The sequence below is a fragment of the Petaurus breviceps genome, unplaced genomic scaffold (genome assembly GCF_028583685.1).
Source record: "Petaurus breviceps papuanus isolate PSGF00001 unplaced genomic scaffold, PetGlider_PUasm1.0 220, whole genome shotgun sequence".
In the NCBI taxonomy this organism is placed as follows: Eukaryota; Metazoa; Chordata; class Mammalia; order Diprotodontia; family Petauridae; genus Petaurus; species Petaurus breviceps.
In genome coordinates, this window is record NW_027185876.1 from 19,180,929 (window position 1) to 19,187,387 (window position 6,459).

Below are 6,459 nucleotides of genomic sequence, written 5' to 3' on the forward strand. Positions count from 1 at the left end.
GTTACTTCCTTTCATGCATTCCATGTTCCAGACAAACTGGCCAACTTGCTGTTCCTGATTCCTACTATTCCTTCACTAGTTTCCATATACAGGCTGTTGTTCAGTCCTGGAATGCACTTCCCCTCTTCTTCACTTCTTCCTCTTGGGATTCTCAGCTTCCTTCATATCTTGGTTTAAGTAACACTTCCTACATGAGGCCTTTTCTAATCCCACCGTTGAGTGTTTATAACCTGGGGCTTATAAACTTTTATATATCGATATCTCTATAAATGTATGTATAGATATGTATATATACAAACGTACATAAATTTATACTATATTATAATGTATTATAATATATTTTACATTTATAATAAACTTTCGATATTTTATATTGCTCAATATATTGATATAACATGTATTACATAAATATTCAAAATATTGTTACAATATATTTTATAATATACCTTTATACTATGCCTTTAATATTTTAATACCTTTAATATTGACATAATATAATATGTCAATATATGGATATGACATATAACATAATACAATATATGAATCTATACATACATTGATGATTGTATTTCATATAGTTGATTTCCTTGTAATTCTTTGGATTTTATTTTATGCATTTAAAAACATTATTCTGAGGAAAGGTTCATATTCTTCACTAGACTGCCAAAAGGATCTGTGGGGAAAAAAGAAGTTTAAGAATCCTATTATAGATGTTAGTACCCTCCACCAAAAGCCTTTTCATTTTAAATCTATATCTATATCTATATCTCTGTGTGTTGATTTATCTGTGTACATGGGTTTTTTTTGGGGGAAGGACTCTCCACTAGAAGGCAAGTTTCTTGAGAGCAGAAGTTGTTTTATTTATGTCTTTGTCTTCCCATCAAGTAGCATAATGCCAGTAAGTACTTAATAAGCCCAGCTGAATGAATAAATGAATGAAACAAATCACCTCTAGCCCTGCAAAACTAGGGAGAAACAGGACAGCTAAAGACTGGGAACCCAGGAGAGAAATAGTCAAGAAGACTTGTAGATAGGCCTTCCTGTCTTGGCCTTCTCTTTTCATAGAGAAGAAGGTATTCTAAATAAAGGGAATTGTGGTAGCAAAGGCATGGAGACAGTAAAAGATAGCATGCATTTGGAGAACAGCGAGTAGTATAATTTGATTCAGGTGACTGAGATATCAAATGCACAACCCACAATATTCCCAAATGCTTCCAAACCAGATTAAAATGTAGCTCCTATCTGATTTTAATATGTGGGGTGGAGCCAAGATGGTGGCATAGAAGTGGGGAAACTCTGTTGGCTCCCCCCATAACCACCTCAAATACCATAAAATATGACTCTAAAGAAATTTTAGAGCTACACAACCCACAAAGTGACAGAGAGAAGCAAATCTCTCACTGAAGGCAGCCCATCAGGCAGACAGGAAGGATTCATCACAGCACACTGGTTGCCAAGCCCAGCCCTGAGTATGAGAATAGTTAAATATAAATATGTATTTATGTATACATACATACATATATATGTCTATATAGGAAAGTATGTGTGCATATGTTTTTAATGTATTGGTGTATTTATATATAAACACGTGGCTTTCTAAGCCAATATGTGACCCTCAGGGACCCTTATGTACCATTTAATGGTCCCTCTATTTCTATTTGAGCTTTTACCACTGATGTGCAGGTAGGAAAGGTAGACCAGGATCAGAAGTCTTGACTTTCAGGCTTAAGGATTTAAACTTAATTATCTAGGCCATAGGGAGTCACTGAAGGTTTTTTGAGCAAGGAAGGGAGTGACATAATGCTTCAAGAAGACAAATCTAGTGCTGGTAATGTCCTTGATGGGAGGTGGAGACAGAGCCTGAGATACTGTTCAGAAAGTTGTTGCTAAGTTTCAGTGAGTTGTTTTTACATGGAAGAACATAGAAGCATAGAATTTTGTGACATTGTATATGAGGTCAAGGGAGAGGGAATAATCAAAGACAACTGTTACAGTTTCCAGGCCTTGACTTGCTTCTTAGGTGCTGAACCCACTCAGCTCCATAAAGGCTCAGGCCTCAGGGCAGTTCCATTTCTGGGCTTAACTTGTATATTGGAAACACGCAGCCCATTAACAGTTCAGTAAATGCTCCTCAAACTAGGGAGTTGTAAGCAGATCTAAAAAGTGTTTTTCCTTTTGACTCTGAAGCCTTGCCATCTCATTCTTGAATGAGGAATCCTTTTCATGTGAATGGTCACTTTTCATCCAAGCAGGCATTTAGTGTACACAGACCAAACCCTTCTCTTAACACTGTTCCACCATGAGTTTTTTTCTTTTTCCTTTAAATGTACTTGACACAGGAAAGCCTGAACTGCTGCCATGGAGAGGGAGCAAAGGGAGATGCACAGAGTCTGGAAATCTGAGGACAGACTGAAAAGCAGTAGATGGAGGAGTAGAAGACTGTACAAGGGACTTTCCTCTTTCTTCCTCTTATAAATGCCTTCTATATATTCCACCAAGGGCATATATGGAAAAAAAGAAAGAAGCTCCTAGTGGAGTAGCCTTCTTACGAGGCTTAAGACAAGTTTCCATATCTGTAAAATAGAAATAATAATAGCTATAGTATATGGAGCCTTGGACAGCTAGAGAGAGGACTGAATATAGTGCCGGACTGGAGTCAGGAAGACCTGAGTTCAAATTTAGCCTGAGACATTTCCTAGTTGTGTGACTGTGCAAATCACTTAGCAGTTTCCTCATCTGTAAAATGGACTAGAGAAAGAAATGGTAAATCACTCCAGTATCTTTGCCAAGAAAACCCCAAACAGGGTCACAAAGAGTTGGATCCAACTGAAATGACTGACCAACAAAATGTGGGGCCTGAGATGAGAGAATGTATATAAAACCATTTGTAACATCCTAAAGGGCTATATGGGGTGTCCCCAAAGTCTTAAGCTTTAATAGAGTAAATAAAACTATGCTAAGACTTTTAGGACACCTTATATATGTGTTTTAAAGTCTGATCTACTCATAAGACCTCAAACACAATGGGGACGTTCTCCCTCCTGTGCCTTTGATCAGTCATTCTTTTCTCCATTCCATGGAAAGTGATGATCTTAGCACAGTGGGATGGATATTGGGCCATCGTGAACTAAAATTCCAGCTAAACAAAATTATAGGTTTAGATGGAGGAGGAGACTGTTAGCTGAAAAGAGCGAGCCAGGGGGAGGAAGTAATGGAACAGGGACAGAAGCAGTGATGTTAACCCCTCCCCCCTTCCCCTACATCTCCCAGCTGCTCATCCAATTAATATTGCCAGGTGCCCTGGTCTGCATTGTCACCTGCTGCCTGAGGCAGAGCTGGCAGAAGCTGGTAATTAGGGAAATCCCCAGGCAGGAGAAGGGTAATCCAAAGGCTAGATCGAGGTCATTTATCTGAGGGTGCTGATATCCAAGGGGCTAAGACTAGTGACTGAGCTGGATGTCTTGGGCATCTGGGCAGAAATCATCAGCAGAAAAATAAGAAAGCCAAAATGCAGGAAGTACGGGAAATGACCAAGTCTGAGCACAAGCTGTTTCCTGGATATTTCAAGCTTTGTTTCTGGCAGCATCTGTGTCTGATCCACCCTCTTGCTGACTCAGCTACCCCCCATCAAGTCAAGGGCCTGTGCATGCAGAGGAAACAAAAAACCTCTTTCCTTTTCCAGGGTGGAACTCTTCGTTTGAAAGCCATCTTTGTGGAGAAGCATATGTCTGCCCCAAAGCCTTGTCTACTGCTCTGAGTTTGGGTAAATGGCCCTGCCTTTCCTGGAGTTCTTGGTTGTAGGGAATGACCAAAGGAGGGTCAAGGTGATGTCTTTTCCAACATCCCCACCTCTATCCCTTGGATTTATGAGTCTGTGCCACCAAGGTCTGACATTAGGCTTTTTGGCCTTCTTAAGCTCCCCTCAGTTAATGGGGATGGTCCAGAATATCATTCTATGGGATGAGAGGGGTGGGGAATAGAAGAGACTGAGGGAAGGGATACTCTACTTTTTTTTGCAGATTTTTATTACTAACATAGTCAAGTCACCTAAATGTTGCAATAGACAGAGTAAATACTTGGAGTCAGGAAGGCCTGAGTTCAAACCCTTCCTTAGACACTTAGCTATATGACCATGGATACATCATTTAATTTTCTCAGCCCCATTTTCTTCATCAGCAAAATGGGAATAATAATAGCACCTATCTCACAGGATTGTGTGAAGACTAAGTGACTTTGAAAATCATATAGTGTTATAATGTTAGTTATTATTATAATAATGTTAAGAATAACTCATGAATATGACACTTAAGTTATTCAGAGTGGTTCTCACATCCATTATCTTATTTGATCCTTAAAATGATCCTGGAAGGTAGGTAATAGAAGCTGTAGCCACATTTCTTTCCCCCTTTAGAGGAGAACAAATTACTGAGTTAATTTCCCTTTCTCCCTTTCCTTTTCTCCCTTTCTCTCTTCTCTATTATTTCCCTAAATCCCCAAATCCCAAAGGCAGCAGAGAGCCTAGAACTGAGGAAAATAGAAGGAAAGTTCTAGAGGACAATCACCAGATGAGAAATCATGTATAGATTTACATGGGTAATTGTATTTTGTCTCCAGTCCTCATGCCTTTTGCTATGCATTCTTCTATATGATAAATTAATTAAAACTAAGCCTCTCACCACCCCAAGCAAGGGGCTCCACAATGTCTATTATCCAAGAATACCGAAAGTAATATGCTTCAGCAAAAGATCAGCAGTAAGGTGACTCTAAAGTCCTTGAGATTGAGGATTGTTTCATTTTTTTTGTACAGGTCCTAACCCAAGGGTGGGGAACCTGTGACCTTGAGGCCACATATGGCCCTCTAGGTCCTCAAATGCTGCCTTTTGACTGAATCTAGATTAAAATAGTTCCCTACCCCTGTGACTAGCCGATAGTAGGCACTTATTAAATACTTGTGGATTGATTGATTTTTCACTAAGACAGCAGGAGAAAGTTTGACCTGCCTCTACAGTTTTGAGAGAACCCTTTTTAAAAAGTTCAGAAAAAGGATAATTATGATTTAATATCCTAACATATTATAGGAGATATCAGGCCCAAATGAATGGGAAGCTATCAAGACAAAATTTTGAAGGCAAAAGTAGAAATGCTTTCAAAGAGAAGGGGGTGGGATTGAGGAGGCTGCCTAGAGATCAATATGAAGGTATAAGGAATTCACTGTCAAACTCAGATTTTAAAAATACTGGCATAAATATGGAATGGGCCAGTAGCTGGGAGTGAATACGAAAGATGGTGTTGGAAGCACTAAAACCCAGAATGAGATGGTACCTGTCATGAATACTAAGGAGAAGAATCAAAAAGAGATAAGACCCCTGGGGAATGGGCTAGTGATAATAAGTGATTGTGGGGAGATTGAACTACTCATTTTTTAGATTTTGCTTTTGTTTTTCTTCTCCAAAGAAAGAGATTTTTGGACTAGGCTAGATAGGACAAAAATGATTACCAGGGAGTAGAAAACTAGAATAATTAAGGGGATGGTCAGGAGCATCTAACTGCAGGAGTGGGGAATCTTCAGGCTTGAGGCCACATGTGGCCCTTTATATATGGCCTTCTTATATTATGTTTCTGCAATCAATCTGCTGCCGTATATTGTTCTGACTGAGGTATATGAAGAAAGGGCAGCTAGGTGGTGGAGTGCTAGAGTTCTAGGCCAGGAGTGAGGAAGATGAGTCTTCCTGAGTTCAAATCTGACCTCACACACTTCCTATCTGTGTGACTCTGGACAAGTCACTCAACCCTGTTTACCTCAGTTTCCTCATCTATAAAATGTGATCCTTTGACTGAATCCAAACTTCACAGAACAAATCCCCTTAATAAAAGAATGTGTTCTGCAAAACTTGGACTCAGTCTAAAGGCTTCACCTAAGGACCTAGAAGGCCACAGGTTCCCTAACCCTGGTCCAGGGGAATTACATCATAGAATAGAGACTTTTAACCTCAGGTCCACAGGCCTCTGAAGAACTATGAATAGATTTAATGAGATGGTGGGGAGGGGGACAATAACATCTTTATTTTTACTAACCCCAAGTGGAAGTTTTGCATTTCCTTCAGTTATTATTCTGAGGAGTCCACAAACTTCACCAGAGACTGCCCAAGGGTTCAAGGCACAAAAAAATTAAGAACCCCATTCTAAAATAATCCATAGATTTTATTCCTTACTTTTTTCAATGTTCTTTGAAAGATTTTGGTGAGTGGGGGAGGTTCCCCAGGACTTGCAGAGGGGGCCAATATTCCAATTTTGAGAAAAGGGTAGAATCTATGAAATGTAGTTTGCTGAACTTAGCTTTTATTACTAGCAGAATTCTAAAGCCTATATTTAAGCTTAGAAAAAGAAGTAAAATCTTAACAGAAAAGGTCATATCAGATTAACTTAATTTCCTTTGACAAGGTAACTAGACTCCTTGAG